Raw genomic sequence first — 21126 nt, 5'->3', positions numbered from 1 at the left:
AGCCACCTATTGTGCGTAGATCTGGACGTGTCACGCGACCTCCTGATAGGTTTGTTCCATCTATGAACTATGTCATGTTGACTGATTGCAATGAGCCTTCATGTTACAAGGAAGAAGTGCAAATGAAGGACTCCAGGAATTGGCAATTGGCCATGCAGTCAAAGATGACAGCTCTGCATAAAAACAAGACATGGAAGCTAGTTAAATTACCACAGGGCAAAAAGGCTCTACCTTGTAAATGGGTTTACAGGTATAAGATCACCGCTCATGATAGTCAACCAAAGTACAAAGCAAGGCTTGTTGCCAAGGGATTTAAGCAAGAACAAGGCATTGACTTTGATGAAGTCTTCTCTCCGGTGGTCAAGATGACTACATTGAGATGCTTTCTTGCATTGGTTGCCATATTAGATTTGGTGTTGCACCAAATGGATGTCAAGACAGCGTTCTTGCATGGTGATTTAGATGTGGAAATTTACATGCAAAAGCCAGAAGGGTTTGTTGAGAAAGGCAAGGAAGATTGGGTATGCCAGTTGTTAAAGAGTCTTTATGGCTTAAAACAATCACCGAGGGCATGGTACCATAAATTCCACAAGTTTATGCTTTCTCAAGGCTACAAACGTAGTGAGTTCGATCATTGTCTATATACAAAGAAGGCTAAGGATGGCAGTTGGCTGATCCTTATTTTGTATGTGGATGACATGTTGATTGCTGGCAAGCACTTGGAAGAAATTTCAGCTTTGAAGTCAAAGATGGCAAAATCGTTTGACATGAGAGACATGGGTGAGGCAAGTCATATACTTGGTATGCGCATTGAGAGAGACAGATCAAAGAAGTTGATTTGGTTATCTCAAACAGAGTATATTGACAAGGTTTTGCAACGTTTCAATATGGAGAAGGGAAAGGCATTGAGTGTTCCATTGCCACCATATGTGAAACTTAGCAAACAAGATTGTCCTGTGTCTAAGGAAGAACAGGCTGAAATGGATAAGATTCCATATGCGTCTGCAGTGGGTAGTTTGATGTATGCAATGATTGCTACTCGCCCAGACATTGCATTTGCAGTGGGAGTAGTAAGTCGATACATGTCAAACCCAGGCAAGAAACATTGGGAGGCAGTGAAAGGAATATTGAGATACCTGAAAGCTACAAAGAGTATGCGTATATGCTATGGGAGTCAGGAGCTAAGTGTAAAGGGTTTTACAGACTCAGATTATGCAGGTGACTTAGACAACCGAAGGTCTACGTCAGGGTATGTCTTTACATTGGCTGGTGGAGCAATATCATGGCGTTCTAGATTACAAGATTGTGCTACTCAGTCTACTACAGAGGCTGAATATGTTACAGCATCAGAGGCATGCAAAGAATCAATTTGTCTTAATCGACTAGTAACAGATTTGGGAATCAAAGAAGAGATGCATGTGTTATATTGTGATAGTCAAAGTGCTATACAATTGGCTCGCAATCCAGTTTATCACTCAAAGACAAAGCATGTGGATGTGAAGTATCATTTCATCAGGGAAATGCTCGAGGATAAGCAACTTCAGCTTGTCAAAGTTCACACCAGAGAAAATCTTGTTGATCTACTTACAAAAGGACTTCCCTCAGAGAGCTTTGCGCATTTTCGCAAGCAGTTAGGTGTAGGGTAGTACATCACTTCTCTACATCTCTTGTATATTAGCTGGTATAGTAGCTTCTCTCACACTTAAAGTACCACATTGGACTTTAAGTGGGAGGTTGTTGGGGTATAAAGCCCAATGTGGTCGCCCAGGTAAGTGGGCGGGCCACCAGGTATGTACACATATTCTTTTGTAAAAACCTAATAAGAACTCACTATGCTCTACACATTACAGTAGAGCGAGTTCACCATATCGTCGTGCTCTTCTTCTCGCACTCTCTCTCGCGTCGCACTTCCGCTCGTACTCCTTCAATATCCAAGGCAAAGGTGATGAAGTGAAAGATACAGACAAAGAGGGAACAAATACAAATATTTCCATAGTCCTACAGCTTGAGAAAAATGAAGTTCTAGAGGAGGAGGAAATTGATGCTGTAGCTGAGGAGTAGGAGAGTTCAAATTTTGATGTTACTCAATTTAGAGCTAGTACTATCATTGATGAGCCCACAAAGGAGATATAGTTATCTAAGTCCTCCCTTATTGTTCCAAGCCTTCCCTACTTCAATATCAATGGAAAAGAGTATATCCCTCTCCACCATATTCAATATCGGCTTAATATCATCAGGGACAACTACTGTATTGCAACAATTTTTGAAGCTTCTGAGGTGGCCAAAGACTTTTTTGATACAGAAGAAGAGTCAAAAGAGGAGTTTTTGGCACGTGATCTATAGACATCCAATAAGTTATTTCTTCTTGCTCCTAATGCACTTGCTCTATGCATGAAAAGAGTGGAAGAGGAGAAATCTACTCTCAAAGATGAGGATTTTAAGAAGAAGCTTGTTTAGCTTGGTATACAGTCTTTTGGTAGAGACTTTAAGTTAAAGGCAGTTGAAAAGGATGTTGACAAAAGAGAGATGACTGGATCATGCAATCTCCTTCAAGAAAAAGTCATTGCCGAGGATGAGTTGCAAGAGGTAGATTCAGTTTCACCTTGATCTCCCATCCTATAATCTTCCTTTTTTTTCAAGTTTATTTTAATTAATCATAACTTCTTGTTTTGCATATTGAACTCCTTGCCAAAGACAATTTTCTTGGGAGAGCTAAAGGCTCAAGAGGGAAAGCAATAGAGGGCACTTCCAGAAGGGAAGCCTCCTCTCTCATGAACCACATGTCTACATTGGATAGTGCCACCTTCTGTGCTTTTCACATGCATTATTATGAAGATCCTGAGTTGCCAATATTTACTTTGATTATCTAAGATTGATTTAATGAAAGGAGGAAGGTTAGCTATGCCATGTGGCTACATGTGATTGAACTGCTAAATGAGGATGGAGAGAGAGAGAGAGAGACTGTGAACAAAGCAACGGATTTTAAAAAAAGAGATCGAAAATCAAGGTTTGCATTGAGCCTCGCCACCCCTGCATAGACCAGACAAGGCCTGCCTCTGCTAGTGCTGGTGGGTTGTGGGTACTTCAGAGAGAGCACAATTGCAGAGCCGGACAGCAACGGACAGAACTGTGCAGTAAAGAGATAGAGAAAGAGAGAGAATTTTGCGGTAAAGAGAGCTGGACAGCAGCAGCAAGCATTGCAGAGCAGAGGTAATTGATGGAGGTAATTTGTTTGGGTTGTGGGTACTTCAGAGAGAGCACAATTGCAGAGCCGGACAGCAACGGACAAAACTGTGCGGTAAAGAGATAGAGAAAGAGAGAGAATTGTGCAGTAAAGAGAGCCGGACAGCAGTAGCAAGCATTGCAAAGCAGAGGTAATTGACGGAGGTAATTTGTTTGCTTTGTTTGGAGAGAGAGAGAGAGAGAGAGAGAGAGAGAGAGAGAGAGAGAGAGAGAGAGAGAGAGAGAGAGTGAACAAAGCAACGGTGTTTAAAAAAAGAGATCAAAAATCAAGGTTTTTTTCTTGAAGATATTGTCATGGTTTTGCAAACAAGATCATGCTACTTGAGAGAGCTGTAATACTTAGAATATTTGGGTATGCTGCAGGATTCAATGCGTCAAGAGCGGGATACTTTCTTTGCTATTCTAGTTATGCAACGGCAATTGAGGAGACAAATGTCAACCTTCTTGGGGGCTATAGAAGAAGAAAGTTTTTGAGATATAGGGATGACATGCCTAGTGATACCAAAAGAATAAAAAAATGATGTAAAATTGACAATATTCACGTATATATATTTTTTTAATTTGGATCTTTTTAGAAAGACTCGCTACAAAGTTTCAAAGTGAAGCATTAATCTCCATTTGTGGTTGAGTAGCATGATTGTTTGATATCATCCATTGTAATTGCCTCCTATAGAACCAATTGAATAATTCCTTTAGTGTATTGCTCCTTCTTTGTCCCCATCCCTTTCTCGTACATCAAAAAAATAAAATCCTCACTTGATAGTAAAATTTTTCCATTCCTTGAGTATTCCATGTTGCAAGGGGTCCTTCTTTTGCAAAATATGGTCCATGCAGGTACAAAATATGCTAAAAAAAAATTTAAAAGTTAGTTGAACTTATAGAATGCAATGTAAAAAACTATCCAGACTTTAAGAAGTAATTGAATACTCACCAAGTAATATTTGATGTCTTTTTCTCCCCAAGCATCTGCGATAACAGTTATTAAAAGCGTTATTCCCTTCTTACAGTCATCTGCATAAGTAGTAGAGCTAACTTGTTGTCTCAAAACTTTCAAAAAATAATCGAGATTGTTCCACAACTCCATGTGTTTGTTGGCTACATCTGATTTACTTTTGACATTGGTTGTTATTATTACACAAAGATCCTTCAAGCAGTTCCACATAGCGTTAACTTATTTTTTGTCATGGTTGCTCAAAAATCTTATGGCTTTTGCTGCACCCATTGAAACATCTTGCAAAACATCGCTCGTTCCTTTTGAAAGAGTAGGATCTTTTTCTAGATGCACTTGACCACCATGGAAAGCCATTCGAGAGAGAAAAGCCTCGCATTTTCCCATGCACTCGTCTACAAGTTTACTCGGCTTAATAGAATATGCATAATCAAGATGGAGTCGATGCAATTATTCTAATCTCTACATGCATTGAACATATATGTACATTTTTTTAATCTATTACTAGAATTGGATCCCAGATCATAGAAGACAATGGGTGGTTGATGATGTTCACACTATTTCTCAATGGTGGTTTTCCAACCTCATGTTCAGCAAGCCATCTTTTTGTTCCAGTGCTTGCCATGCAATATAGACATGGATACTAAGTATTGGCACCTTGACATATACCAAACATGCACTTCAGTGCCTTCAAGTTGGCACTCAAGTTCCATTCTACAATGAAGTCACCATGCCATCCACATGGAGTTGTTCACCTGCATTTTGGTTCTGTATAATAGAAGGGATGTCGGTATTTGAGCTGCTCCAATCCACCATAGCATTTCTGATTGAGTTTTGTGGTATGGGGAATCAAGCTTACCCTGGCTATAATCCAATGCTCTATTCATTAGGGATATGGATACTCTTTCCATTTTTTGACATTTCTAAATTTGAGCCTCATCCAATTTCATAACAAATATAAGTTTTCCTTCACAATCTACTTCTCGCATTTTATAGTATCTCACCATAGTAGATTCAACTTTTTTTATTCTCATGCAAATGCTATTAAAAACATACTCAAAAGAAGATTTTTTCTTCTGTTTTGTGTATGGCATCGTTCTCTATATGATAGTACTCTCCAAAATGTTCAAGTATTTCTTCATTTAACAGAGTCCTTACTTTCCCAACATTGTGAGGCCTAGGCAATCCAAAAGATTTAATCTTATAGTACTTAAGGACTTGAAACCAGGTTTTAGAGATGGCCCTATAACCCCTTCTACTCACCCCCATTGTGTCACAAACTTCTTGCATTTGAGAAGGTTGGACCAATAAACCCATATATTTCAGTAAATTTTGAAATATCAATTTCTTTTAGGTTCAATTTTTTGGAAGTTTCAAAAGTTTCAAAAAGTCACTCTTGTTCATTACCTCATTCAAGAATCTCACCCTTTCTTGAACATTGGACATATCAAATCCTAAAAGACTGGTCACATGTTCTCTAGTAATCTTTAACCTTTTTTTTCTTTGTCCAGAACCTTCTGTTAAGTTTACTATATCTCTCATTCATTTTACTTGTGCTCTTAATCCTATTGGAGTTTCTTTTAAAGTCTGAAGCTGATGCTTTTCTTGTTTCAGAGATGCTATTTGGTTTTCAAGTTCTAAAATTCTTCTTACATTTTGAAGACAATGCAGTTTGGAGATATTGAATATAATGTGTATGATTAATGTGTAAATGAGATAGCTTAGAACTATATCCTAGTCAGACATCAACCCCATCTCCAACAAATCTCATCAAATCATGAAATGTATGAAAAGATGGATACCTTCCAGTGCTGGGATCTGGTAGATACAAGCTCCCATTTGTCCATAGATCAATGTGTTTCTTCCCCTTGTTGCAAAGTTGTTGTGACTCATCTGCATTTGTAACTGGTCTTTGATAGACACTCCACGTAGTAGCATATTCTTGGCTTAGCTTAATGCTCAAGTGAAACTTGCGGTTATCACTAATGGAAGATGTATTACTCATTGTAAGTAATGAAGATCACACAAAAAGTATAATGGAGATAGCGTAGTAGCAGAGCTTCCAACATCAAAAAAGAAGAGAGAAAGCTCGTGAAGGTCAGAGAGGAAAAAGAGGAATTGAATTATTCAAAAGTGGAAACAACTATTTGCCACCAAGTGAAGTAAATGAGAACAAATTTTGAGGTGAGCCACAAAGGAATGTCAAGAAAATGATATCTTTTTGAATATTTAGAGATATGTACCTAGATAGGCTTTAAATTGCGTAGCTATGCTTTGAATAGCCAAAACAGTAAAATTTGGAGCCGTTTTGATCATCAACGGATTTCTTAATTAGTATGTTAACCAATTCCTTACACAACCCTTTTTGGGTTGTTTTTGGCCCTAATGAACCAGCACCAGAACACACACTACATCATAAGAACACCACTACCCAACTTGACCAGGCTTTGGGGAAGCCAAGCCCCTTCAACACAAGGCCGCCAATGAACCTGCAACCAGAGGAGAGGGGAACGACCGCCCTCTTTGCCAAAAATAAGGGTCCATGGCAAGGGTGTCTCAAAGCACTAAAGGGGGAGTTGTTGGGTCCCTGCTCTTTGAGGAACACACACCCCCAGGGAAAGCCCACTTTGGTGCAGCTGGATGTCAACACTCCAGCTACATGCTTCCTATGCCACAGACCATCCCGGCCTCCCTGCTCCATGCGTCTCACAGTCAGCAAGAGATGCAACAGGAGCGCTCCGTCATGAACCTTAAAGGGATCCATTGATAAAAGGGTGTTTAGTTTTTTTTTTTTTGGCAGAATGCACAATTGTGAGGGGATTATATTAACAACCCAAAAGAATTACAATTACTATTCATGCTCGTGTCAAGCCATGACATCTTCCAGCAGACATCACTGCATGGGTTGAAAGGGGACCAATCCACGGAAAGGTATAACACTTGGGTGGACAAGGAACAGACACTTACCCATGTAATTCAGATATATTACGATAGACACAACCTTGTTCCACTCTTCAAAGTTCCTCGGTTTCATTGGCTATAATCCCTTACTTGCTTTCTTGAATGATCTCCATGAACCTAGATGTTTCTAGGACATGCTTTCAAATAGTCGATAGTTCCTAGCCTTCTAGACGTGTTTGAAGTAGCAGGACCTGACACTTTGAGTACTGATTAGCAGTGGTTGGCTCTTGAACACCTTCCCACCCATGAAGATATTGTTCTTGAAGAACTCAATATTCCATGTCTTTTGAACCTACTTTCATATCTTTCCTGCCATGCCACAGATTGTCAAGCATTCCTTGAAAAGGTGGGGGAGGTTCTCACTCCATATCTGGACTAATACCTCTAGCTAGGAACTTTACCCTAGCCCCCCCCCCCCCCCCCCCCTAGTACCTTCCATATAGAGACTTTCATTCCAAGCGGCCATTGTGGGCACCAGATGTTCTTTACAATTGTCACCCATCTTGTCTCCGCCCATTGCTTGCCCCATTGCTTGTTCAAGGGGAAGAACCAATCCAACAAGACCATGAGGATGTTGTATACATCCTTGGTGTGAGGTTTTTGGAAGTGTCTGTCTATGGACCACCTCCATGATTTCCATTCAATCCCAAAATTGCAGGTCGGAAGACAGCAATTGTCGAGCCATTGGAGAGGGGGAAAGAGGAACACACCCAATACACAATACAATGCCTCACTATAGCCTAGGTTTTACACAGCACCCTAATCCACTAGAGTTAACCTTCACAATTCGACACTATCCGCAAGCAAACCATCGCATGCACACGACCCTACGCACACACGCTTTGCAATGCACCAAATAGACCCAATCATTCCACTCTACCCAAATCATTGCCTTCCACACACACACAACCTCTCTCTATCTCTCTTTGCACGACAAACTTCGGGGGGCACAGACGTCGACACACGCCCAAAAACTCACGCACACAAGCAAAGAAGAGAAGGGGGAAGGGGGAATTGATGCTGAGAGACAGCAATGATGGTTTTTGCTAGCATCAACACAACTATGTGCAAACCAATCCTGAGCGGCACAATTCTCGACCTAAAGCATAATGGAAAGAAAAGTCTAATGGCCAAAAAGCCATGTACATCTTCTTTTATAGGAGTGGCTAAAACCAAAAAAAGAAAAAAAAATGGAGCTTTCCAGCTCGTGCACTTCAAATGTTAGCTCATTATAGAAATGTTCTTGCATTTCTTGCACTTAGCCTACTTTTTTAGAAGCCTTTGCATGGTTTAGATTGCCCTCTAGGCCCCCCACTTGCTCTTTGAACTTGCCTTGAGGCTCACTCGGATCCTTTGTCTCTCTCCCTCTCAACACTTGCTGACTATCGTGGGATTCCTCCTCTCTCCCTCTGCCTTAGTGCTACCGCAGGACCACCTGGCACTAGCGATATTGCTAGTGGGGCCCCCCCTTCCCCTCTCAAAAAATTTGGCCCACAGCCGGCGGGCGTGGGATTGGCCCCAATCGGCCACAGTGCCACATCATCTGCCAAGTATGTTGGACTACCATAGAGCCATCGACCGTCGTCAACAGTCCCAGCATCACCGAGCGCGCCAACAAAACTGACTCAATCATTCCTATCCATGCGCCACCGCGTAGAGCCACTTGAGCCACGCCATGGCCAATGCTACTTGGAGCTCGCTCTCCACTGGGATACAACACATAGAGCACTACTTGGAGCTCGCTCTCCACTGGGATACAAAACATAGAGTAAACTTTCCCTGTCAACCTGTGCATGTGGGACTTGGTTGGCACCATGTGGCAGGCTGCCATGCTCTTGATGAGCCATGACATCTTCAAAGGATCATAGATACATCAGCTAACAAGGGAGCCAACCCATGACATGAACCCACACTTTTACCCATGCTAGTCTGTCATTGCAACACCCATGGTCCTGTTCCACTCCTTGAAGCTCATCTATTTTCCAATGGCAATGATCATCCCCCTGCTTTTTTGGATTATCTTTGTGACCTTAGCTATTTCCATGGAGTTCTTGAAGATCCAACAATTCCTTGTCTTCCAAATATGTTTGAAGTAACAAAATCTTATAATTTCTATTGCGATGAGCTCTTGAAAGGGACAAACTTTTAACAAAATCCTAGTCATTGGAGCATGAAATCTTTGTTTTTAGTTATGGACATAACTTTTATATTGCTAAAAAATAATTATACACAAGATGAATTGCACGGGAAAAAAAAAAGGTGAAACTCTTGCCATAAGATTCCTAATGGCTATCACAATTTTAGTCCATTGTATGTCTTCATCTATCTCCTAGCAATTTCTCTCCCTTTCACAAGCTCCTTAGTAAGGTTTCCTTCATCATTAAGAACTTTCTGACACAGCAACTCTCGAGAGTCCCTTTTCCTCTTGTGAGTAATTCATCTCTTTTTTGAATGACAAATGTTTTAATAAGAGAAAGAACAAGCAAAATAATGCTCTTATTGCTCAAAACAAAGGAAATAGGAAAGAAACAAGTAATTTTTGAAGGAAAAGGGAATTTTTTTTATTTTTTTTGGCCAAACTCACAATTGTGAGTGGATATTAACCTCTCCCTAAAGAGATGTACAAAGTAACATCAAGCTCGTGTCCATCCTTGAGGTATCACTTGACACATCAAAAACCTACAAAATGCCAGACAAAGGCTAGCCATTACCTGGGATCCCGTACACATCGTTAGGGGTCATGATGGTGAGAATTACCCAACTTCACTTGTTTCGGTTCTTTCTTTTTTCAATGGCAATAATCACTTCCCTACTTTCTTGGATGATCTCTCTGAAGCTTGCTATGGATAGGTCATTTTTGAATACCTGGAAATTCCTAGCCTTCCACAATTGTTGAAAGCAACAGAATCTAGTAACATTTTGTGTACATATAAGCAGCATTGTGCTTTTCATCACCTTCCCTCCTGAGAACAAATCATTCTTGAAAAAACTTATCTTTGAGGTCCTTTAAGCCCATTTGCATATCTTGCCTGCGAGGCCTCTAATCGACGGGTACTCCTTGAATAAGTGAGAGGGTGGTCATCACTTGATGTTTTACACCCCGAGCACCTATCCGTGCCAATGTCTCTAGCTAGGATCTTGATGCCTATCGGCATAGACCCCCTCATTACCTTCCACAAAAAGATCTTCATATCCAAAGTCCCTTATTCTCTTTGAGTAATTCATCTTTTTTTTTTTGCAAAAATCACAATCGTGAGTGATTATATTATAATGTCACCGGGAAATATACAAATCAGCCTCAAGCTCAGGTCGAGCCTTGAGGGCCAAAGGGTTACATTCGAGCTTAGTCAGAAGTATCTAGTAGCATACTATTGCAAACACTTCAATCCTTTACGAAAAGTAGGGCTCGACCGAATGGTAGCCTAAGCCAATCATCCGAGTTATGCCTTTTACTTACCACATATATAAACTCCTTGATTTTTTGTACTATCTCTGAGAAGCTAGACATAGAGAGGTTGCTATCAAGACTCGGTAGTTCCTAGCCTTCCAAATATTACTAAAGAAACAATATCCGACAATTTGAGTACAAATTAGAAGTGCAAAACTTTGAAACTATTTGCCACCAAGGCACAAATCCTTCTTGAAAAACCCTATCTTCCACCTTCTTTGAATCCATTTGCACATCTTCCTTGCAAGGCCTCTAATAGCCAAGCATTCCATGAAAAGGTGGCCAAGGTCTTCGCGAGCCAATCTGCAACCTAAACATCTATTGGGCCTGATACCACGTGCTTGAATCTTGACGCCTTTCGGCAAGGCCCCCCAAAGAACCTTCCACAAAAAAATCTTCATAAACTAAGGCCATTGAGGATTCCAAATGTTCTTCATGACCTCCACCCATCGAGCCTCTGACCATTGCTTCTTCCACTACTTGTTTAGATGGGCGAACCAAATAGCCTCAAAAATCAACACTTGGTAGATGCCCTTGGTATGGGGTTTAGAAAATCGGCTAATCATGGGCCATTTCCAAGCTTTCCACTCAAAAGTAGATTCACATATCGACATCAAAATATTGTACATGCCTTCTACAACCCTGTTTACAAGCAGTTTCTCTATGCCATTGAGTTGAAACTGGACATCCACTTGGTCAAAGGATTTCCATCTCTTGCTATTTCTATCCGAGAAGTGGCTCAGCCGTTGAAGACCTTTATTGTTTATCCTTCTTGCAATTTCTCTCCAATAAGAGTTTAGGATAACCCTAGCAGCTTTAGACAGCCATGGGGACCAGTGCGAGATGGAGTTCTAGAAGTATCTGGATAATTCTCCCCATTTGAGTGTCCATGTTGCTCTATTGCACTTTCGTACCAGCTCTCTCGTGATGCCACTTAGTCTTAGGCTAGCCCACCCCTGGGCTAAAATTTTGTCGTGAAAACCTCAATCCCTTTCCATCCACCACCTTTAGGGAAAACTTTTGCCTTGTCCATCATATCCTTGGTCATGATTGCCCAAGATTGAACTTGGCACACACGGCCTCAACATGAACAAGAGGGTTGAATTTTGAGGCCACCTTGGACCAACGGTCGAGCAATACCTTCCCACTTTTCCCATTGTCACGACGAGACGAGATTTTGGTGTTGTTTCTCCATAAGAATCTTTGAACTGATTTTAAAAATTCCTTCCGATTACATTTGGCTAATTTGAGGAGCGGGCTAGTGAAGACAATTATTAGGAAGCATCAATGAATTGGTCACTCTGACTCGACTCTGGAAGGGGAGCAACACATACTCCCACCTTCCCATTTTCTTCTCTAGGACCCACTGGCACCTTTTATTTTGAGTAACCTCCACCCCTAAGGGGGCCCATAGATGCCTAAAAATCCTACATTTAGACACAGTCTTTTGAGCTTTGTGCGCAAGCGAACGGAGTCCCGAATGGACATACCAAGCGAACGGAGTCCCGGATGGACATAGCAAGCGAGAGAAGAGAGCAGACAAGAGAGGAGAGGAGATGGAGAAGAAAACACACAAAAATCGCACAATGTAAAGAGAGTGTGTGTATCATTGCTACCGTCTGCAGCTCGTAGCCTGTAGGCTCCATCTCCTTGCCCTTGGAGGGCTCAGTGGCCCTAGCATGACTCTTTTTGCCCAAGCACGGCGCCGCGCCCCCCTGCTAACACCATGCAAGTTCACTCTAGAGCTCCCTCCTGCCTGCCGGTCGGCCACCACCTCTCAGTTGATTACCCGAGGTGCGAGCTCAGTTCTTGCATAGCTCCCTTGAGGCTTATGTGACTGCCAGCCTGGCTCAAACCCCCGTGACGCTCACCAGCATGGCGACCCGTGTGGTGGCCTGTGTAGTGCTCTCAAAGCCCTCGCTCATCGCGTGCTGCTGCTGCCCCTCTCTATCACCGCATCCGAGCCTGAGCCTCATGCCTCCAATTCGCCATCCTGCTCAGCCCCCGGGCTGTCCGCCACTACCTGCTCATTTCTCTGCTACAGTCAAGGTTGGCTATACCGGCCTCCCCGCCGGCCCCCGAGGCTTGTCTTCTCATGGGCCTTTGGCCAGTCGAGTTCCCGGCTGAGGCTACGTTGCTGGCTGCCTCTACACCAAGCTTTGCACCGACTCCCGCCTTCTGCAAGCTGCATCTCTTTTAAGCCTTTACGACCACTTCTCTACTGCAATCTCCCCTTTGAAACCACCACACATAGACCGAATCGGATCACCTGTATCCGGAATGATACGGTGAGCTGAGTCAGGCGTCGCGACCACCACTTCAGCCAGAGCCATGGAAGCTGCAATAATCCGAATTTCTGCAAAAAATTCAGAGACAGTTCGAAACTCACTTCAACTCAATACCTCCAAGACCTTGCCCCCAAGCTCTGATACAAGTTGTTGAGCTTGGCGTGGAAGCAAACGGAGTCCCGGATGGACATAGCTAGCGAGAGAAGAGAGCAGACAAGAGAGGAGAGGAGACGGAGAAGAAAACACACAAAAATTGTACAATGTAAAGAGATTTTGATGAGCCTTATAAACATAGCTAGCGAGAGAAGAGAGCAGACAAGAGAGGAGAGGAGACGGAGAAGAAATCACACAAAAACTATACAATGTAAAGAGATTTTGATGAGCCTTATAAAGGCATTTACAAGAGTTCACACCCAAGTGACTACCCAAGTTGGGTTGACCCCAACACAATCTCCCCAGACTAGAGAGATGGGTCAAATGAGTCATTTTTTGTCAAGGAGATCAACCTAGACTTCTCGATACTACACTTTGATCTAGAATCCACATCAGATGTCTGCACAATCTCAAGGGCCTTCTTGAGTACCTGAGGGCAGGCTTTCAAGAAGAGGAAGGAGTCGTCAACAAACATCTTGATGGTCGTTATTGGGCAAAGTTAACCCTTGTATTTCCCCCCGCTCAGTAGCAGCTTCAAGCATCATTATAAGAGGATGCGACCCAATAGCAAAGAGAAGAGGGGCCAGGAGGCATCCGTGCTTGATCAATCTTTTGGCTTCAAAGGAGCCCACAATTATATCATTGAATGAGATCTCACATTGGTTGCCCACACCCAAAGTGTGTATAAGCCGACAAAGGCGCGGCCCAAAGCCCAGTGATTTATTAATGACATCTTCAATGAAGGACTACACAATCCTACCATAAGCCATGTCCAGATCTAGTTGAAGTAGAATGCACTCTTGCTTTGTGAAGCCTGCGTACTCAATGCCAACCATTGCAGTCAAGATGTTGTCATAAATTGACCTTCCTTTTATAAACCCGTGCTGATGGGGAGAGATTGCTATGTCCAGGAGGGGGCCATTCTAAGAGTGGCTACCTTGGTGATGATTTTGTATGCCACAGACATCATAATTTTGAGTGTAACAAATTCAGACACTTTGCCAAGGATTGCCCCATGAAGGCTAAAGTGAATACCCATCCTGAAGCACAAGACTCCAGTGAAGGGAATGGCAACCATTGCCATGGTGAGGAAGCCCCCGTGGAAGAGAATGCGAATCAGATAAAAAGTAACGAAGGGGCGGGATTAGGGGAGGTAAAGGAGGCTATGATTTGTGACAAGGTGGACCCAAGATGCAGGAGAAAACTTTGGAAAAGGGAAACATCACACTGCAAATCCATGAAAGCGCACATAATGAAAACGGTAAGGGAAGTGGCAAGGGATTACATGTCATTTGTGAAAGGGAAAGGCTCTGTCCCTCCCCCCGTGCAACAAAAAGGGGGGATGTGGGTCGTTCCTCTTCACAACCCTTTTGCAGTGCTTCAAGAAAAGAAATCCCTTGACTTGGAACCCCCAGATTCTCCTGGGACCAGGGATGTGGTGATTGGGGATGTTGAAGATTGAAGATTTTGTCCCTCTCTCCCAATGATGGATACTCTTGCTATCCATTCTCGGAATGTGAAGGGTTTAAAGATCCGGAAGAAGAGTGACCTCTTCTGGGATGAAGTTAAGAAGGAGAAAGCAGTCAATTGTTGGGCCATCTAGGAACACCACCTAGGTTCTCGTAGCAGGAGAAAGAAGGCTATAGAGAAAAATCTTGTTTTCTATGGGGAAGGAAGTGAAGGATTCAGTGGCATCCTACTTATTGTAGACAGAGAATTGGAACATAAGGTGGTTATTAACTACCCCTCCGACAGAATCCTTGGAGTTAGAATCAAGTGGGAGGATCAACCCCTTACTATTGTGAATGTGTATGGCCCTTGCAATGCAAAGGATAGAGCTAAATTGTGGATGCATCTTAGAGATACTCCACTAGAAGGGGATTGGATGATGGTTTGGGATTTCAATATGGTAGAGAAGAGTAAGGACAGAACAAGCTCCACTAGTATGCTGGTTGGCATTGAGAAATCTAAACAGTGACTGAGCTTGTGTGAGAAGTGGGCTATGGTTGATTTGTGGGAGGTGGGACCCTGGAATAACATGCCTAGGTTTACCTACACAAGTCTTCAGTATGCCGAACCGCCTCCCAGCTTGACAGATGTTGTTGCTCTCACCAAGTTGAGTGGATCTCGCCAATGCTAGAGATGAAGGTGATTGCAACAAAAAGCCTATCGGATCACATGCCCCTACACATACAACTCAAGAAAGCAGAAGGGGAGGGGCATACCCCAAAAGGGGAGAAAAAACTTCTTATAATAGGGTCGCACTTGTTCAAAGATCGTCTTTTCAAAAGCCTCACCAAGAAATCATTGGGTAAGTTCAAGAAAGATGTGGATCTTAATAAACCGAAAGCTTGGGATCTATTTTATTGAAGCATCCAAAAAGATATCAACTCAAGCCCTCAAATTAAAAAATCCAGTGAGGCGTACCTCCTACATCTAACAGTGGAGGTGGCTCTACTAACCTCAAGAAAGGTTGTTGGGCTAGCTACTGATAATGAGAAGTGGTGGCTCGAAGTTAAATCTAACCTGACCAATGAGCAGCTTGAGGAAATTAAGAAGGCAAGATTGCTCTCCAGGGAGACATTCCTACAAACAAAATCCTTTTACCAATCACGATGAGAATGGGATTATAGTTCAGAATCAACATGAGATAGCTGGTCTAATGCAAAACTATCTAAGCCAGATTATTGGATAGCTACAAATCCAATTCCAGGAAGTGGATGAAGCCAGAGCGACTTTGCTTGAGAGTGTTGTGAAGAAAGTTCCCCAATCAAAATCCCACCGCCTGGAAAGGGAATTTTCCAAAGATGAATGTTCACTAGCACTATAAGCTCTTATAAAGAAAAAGTCCCCCAGCTGGGATGGGTTGAAAGGAGTTCTTTAGATAATTTTGGGATGATCTCAAGGTCCCATTCATGTGGTTCGGTTATGAAAGGGCAGTGGTAATGCGTGTGCTAATCTCCACCCAACCGTGCTATCTTATAGCCTCCCCCTAGCATACACATTGTCCGGTTGTGCCAGTGGCCTTGCCCATAGGACCCATGTCCTTACATTACCCCCCCCCCCCCCCCCCCCTTTGGAGAATCGTTTTCGTCCTAAAAAAACAACGTAGGAAAATGTTTCTTAAGTGCGGAGACATTCTCCCATGTAGAACCTTCTTCAAGTCTATCTAGCCATTTTACCAACACCTGTCGTCTGACATGATGTCTGGTGCGAAGCTCATGAGAATCCAAAATCTTTTCGTGCTCATGAGGAATGCTTGGCGGTGCAATAAGGTCAACCAACACACCTGTGTCAATGACATTATCATTCTATCCTAGCTGTTTTTGTAAACGGCTAACATGAAAAACAGGATGAACTCGTGAGTGCTCTGGAAGAGCTAACTTATAGGACACTTGACCTATACATTTGAGAATGGTAAATGGTCCACAATAGCGTGGTGAAAGTTTAGCAACTTTTCCCGTCTTCAAACTTTCTAAATGCTCCGAAACTTTGAGGAAAACCTTGTCTCCTTCTTCGAAAGTAGCAAGACTCCGATGCTCATCTGCATACTTCTTATATCAATCTTGAGCTTGCTTAACATTCTGTCGAGCAACTCGAAGCATGTCAAAATGGTCTTGGAGAAAATCCTTTGCTTGTTGTATCTTCTCCTTAGCCAACCCCACCGTAACAGGTGATCTATGTTGAAATCCATACAAAAGCATAAATGGACTAAACCCTATAGTCACATGCTTTGAACTATTATAAGCAAATTCCAATATAGATAAGTAGTCTTCCCAATCGGTTTGCTTCTTGCTAACGTACGCTCGTAGCATATCCTCTAGCACTTGATTAACTCTTTCTATTTGACCATCAATTTCTGGATGATCAACCGTACTTAGATTAAGTTTAGTTTCCAATTTTTGGAACACAGATCTCCAGAAGTGATTATCAAACTTTCGATTTATGTCACTAATGATACTAGTTGGAAGACCATAGAGTTTATATATATGCTCTACAAATAGCTGTGCTAATTCCGGTGTCTTAACACTAGGTTGGTAATGGGACACTTTTATGTCCTGGGACACTTTTATGTCCTGTTAAGTGGCCATTTTCCTTGAATTATGTCAAGAGTTTCAAAATGGATTTTGAGGTGCTATCTGTCTAGAAAGTTGTCTCATGAGCTGAAAAAAACTTGACATTTTTTTGGAATATGAATTCTATCTTTAACCTTGTCCTTGCACAACATTTCACAACCTAAACTGTGTGAAAAAACGGATCCTGTTTTTGGCTTTTTTTAACTTTTTGTAACTATACCACTCTAGAATTCATGTTTGTGAGGTCTATAATGCTAGAGAACTATCTTTAGTAGTCCTCAACATGTCTAGATGCTTCTAGGGAGAAATAAATGTTAAAGTTGTAAGTTATGACCAAATTACAAAAATTGTCAAATCCTGTTTTTTAGCCAATTTTAGCTCTTCTATGATTTTTTTGGTGGCTTTCATGATATCCAAATGTAGTTTTGATTTTCTATGTCGCATATTGTAACATAAAGCTAATATTCCCTGAGTTTTGGGGCACCTAATACCCTATTTTGCATAGTAGACAACGATGGTTGATTTTTTCAATTATAGAAGAAAACGAAACATTCTAGTATATCAAGTATAGCTTTTTCAATATTGTTACTTTCTTGTGACAACTACATGAATTTTGTAGGTAGTAACCATGTCTAGTCATAAGGATCAAATTTGACTAGATATTGAATAGTTTCTATGGGATTCTACAACTCATAATGTTGAACCCAGGTTTTGCATGTTTGCTGTATTTAGCACTTCATCTTTGTCCCCAAGATTCCCCTTGGTAAGAGATGTATTATTCTTTTGACATGCTCCATGGCTCCTTATGAACCTAAAGGACAATAGGGAACTAAGAAAACATGCATATATTATTTGTATTGAGCGTGGCTATAGAAACTTTGATGATAGGTTTGCAGAATGGTAAAAATTCAACTTTTTTGTACCTATTTCTTTTGGCAAAACAAAAAATAGTGAGTGAGAAGCAATCATATGTTCTGATCACCAACCCATTGAAGTTAACTAGGGAATTTATCTCAAGTCCTACAAAAATCCCTAATCTTATCTTTATGCAACAAAACGTGAGAAATGACTGTTTTGATGAAAATGTACTGGTCCATCAACTTTGGAGGCTTGGTGTGACCAAAAGATGAGAAATTTTACAAGTTTCTTATTTTTTCCATGTGTAGTAGGCCTTGAACTATAACCTCATGAAAGGATTTTACAAAATGAGTGGATCTACTATGGTTTTGGAGGTTTTTTTCAAAACCCTGAAAGGACACTTTCATGTCCTGTTAGGTTACCAACCTAGTGTTAACCATAGTCTTAATAGTAATGAATTGACCCATCTTTGTGAGACGGTCTATAATTACCCAAATGGCATCATGGCCACGATTTGTAGTAGGTAGTCCTACTACAAAATCCATAGAGATACTCTCCCACTTAGCTTGTGGAAGCTCTAAAGGATGTAAAAAGCCACCTACCTTGAGGCGCTCTGCCTTATTAACTTGGCACTGTTGTCAATTTAGTATGTACTCTTGAACATCATGATGTAAGCCCGACCAATAAAATTGTCGTTGAACTAAGGCATACGTCTGACGAGTACCTGGATGACCAGCACTTGGACTATCGTGACACTCAAATAAGATTTGGCGCCTAGTGTCTAAGTCCTTTGGCACATATACTCTACCATTGTGGAGTAAGTAGCCATCATCAATGGAAAAATTCTTCCATCGCTTAAGCTCTTCCTGAGTAGGGGTGGAGCTCTGTGTGTTGGAGTTTCTATCTGCGTGTGCAGAGACATGTTGATCTGGCTGTTCCGAGACACGTGAGTGTGAGGGATCCCTTTTTAAAACTGCACTCCACACTTTAGCATATGATTGATCTTGTGCACACTTGCCACGTAATGACTCTAAAAATCCACTCTTTAGTTCCGTGAAAGCAAGTGAATTAATTTGAGGCATCCGACTTAGTGCATCCGCTACTACATTATATCACCCCTTGCGATATCGTAGCTTACCATCATAATCTTGAAGGATTTCTTCCCATCTAGCTTTATGGCCCTTCAAGTATATTTGAGTAGTAAACCATTTGATACTCTCATGGTCAAAAACTACTTCAAACTCGGCACCATATAAATAGTGTCACCACTTTCGTAAAGCATGATTATGGCATAGAGCTCTCTCTCATAGACAAAATAATTCTGTTGAGCTCTATCTAACTTTTTACTTTCAAAGGCTATAGGTCTTACCTCCTGGAGAAGTACTACACCAATGGCTTTATCACTAGCATCAGTCTCTACCACAAACGGCTTAAGTGGGTCGATGATTGCTAGGATGAGAGCAGTGGCTATAGCTACCTTGAGCTATTCGAAACTGCATTTTTGGGCTTCTTCCCAAGAAAAGGTCTTACCTTTTGCTTTAAGTTGTTCTATCATAGGAACAATGATTTTGGCATAGTCACGGATATACTGTTGATAAAATCAAGCCATGCCTAAAAATATTTAAAGCTCCTCAATCGTGTTGGGATGTGGCCATCGAAGAATGGCAACGACCTTGTCAGTGTCCATCTTGATTCCACAATAAGAGATCACATGACCAAGGTAATGTATCTCTGTTTTAAAGAAATCACACTTACTTTTCTTAGCATACAACGCGTGAGCTCGTAGCTGTTCAAACACTAATCGTAAGTGTTCTATGTGTTCATCTTCAGGGGATCTTCAGTCTTACTGTAAATGAGAATGTCATCAAGGAAAACCACAACAAATTTTCCAAGATAGGGACGTATGACACTATCCATCAGTGTCATAATGTAGCTGGAGCATTGGTTAGACCAAAAGGCATAACCAAAAATTCAAAATGCCCAAACCGTGTTCTAAAGGCAGTTTTGGACATATCTTGCAGTAGGATACATACTTGGTGATATCCTGAACGAAGATCTATCTTTGTATAGTATCTTGCCCCATGGAGTTAATCAAACAACTCATCTACTCTTGGCAGAGGATACTTGTTCTTGATGGTTATGGCGTTTAATCCGCGATAATCTACGCACATGCGCATAGTACCATCTTTCTTTTTTACCAATAGAATTGGTGATGCCCAAGGCGAAGTGCTAGGTCTAATGAAACCACAAGCAAGGTAGTCAGCCAATTGACTCTCAACCTCCTTGGCTTCTTTAGCACTCATACGATAAGGTGGTTTACTCACCTGTTTAGTGTCTGGCAAGACATCTATGCCATGCTTCACATCACGTGTAGGGGGTAAACCCGGTGGTAAATCATTTGAGAACACATCACTATACTCCGTGAGTAAGTGAGTTAGCTTTTGCCATGCAAAAGGAGAAAGTAAACTAGAGGTATGATGGGATGGAGAATCTTGTAATTCCTGTAATGTTTGTTTTACAGCAGTTTCACGTTGCTCTATAGAATTAAAATTGAGAGCACTTTGCCCGTTGAATTTGTTAACACTTTGTTTATCAGTAGAATTCATTGCACTTTGCATACCATTACTAGAATTCACTCCACTTTGCTCTTGAGAATTCACAAGACTTGGAGACAAGCAGTAACACAAAAAAGACTTCATCTATTAAATCTGCTTTCTGCAAAATAGAAAGCTCGACTGTACATATAAGAGGTACAGATGGTATTTTTCTCACCAAGCAGAAGCACATGTTTACCATTGGCCATAAAGGATAAGGAGTTGTGTTCATAACTAGTGTGCAATGTGTTTCCTAAACCATGCAGCCACTCCCATCCTAAAACTACATCAGCACGGTCCATGTTCATAACTTGGAAGTCAAGGGTCATCGTATGATCTTGAACAATAAGCTCAACCCCTTGAACTACAGTGTCCCATACTTCTTTATCATTCCCAGAAATCTGCTCCACCACATACTTGTGAGAGCAGGGAGTTTGTGTAAGCTTCAATTTCTTGACTAGCTTATAGTTCAAGAAGTTATGAGTTGCACCATCATCCACAAAAATACGAACCTGTTGGCCGTTAATAGTGCCATGCATGCGAATCAAATCATGGG

This window comes from Adiantum capillus-veneris, chromosome 5 (genome assembly GCF_014529385.1).
Source record: "Adiantum capillus-veneris isolate H3 chromosome 5, ASM1452938v2, whole genome shotgun sequence".
NCBI lineage: Eukaryota > Viridiplantae > Streptophyta > Polypodiopsida > Polypodiales > Pteridaceae > Adiantum > Adiantum capillus-veneris.
The sequence above is the reverse complement of the archived record's forward strand: the minus strand, read 5'-3'. Positions refer to the sequence as shown.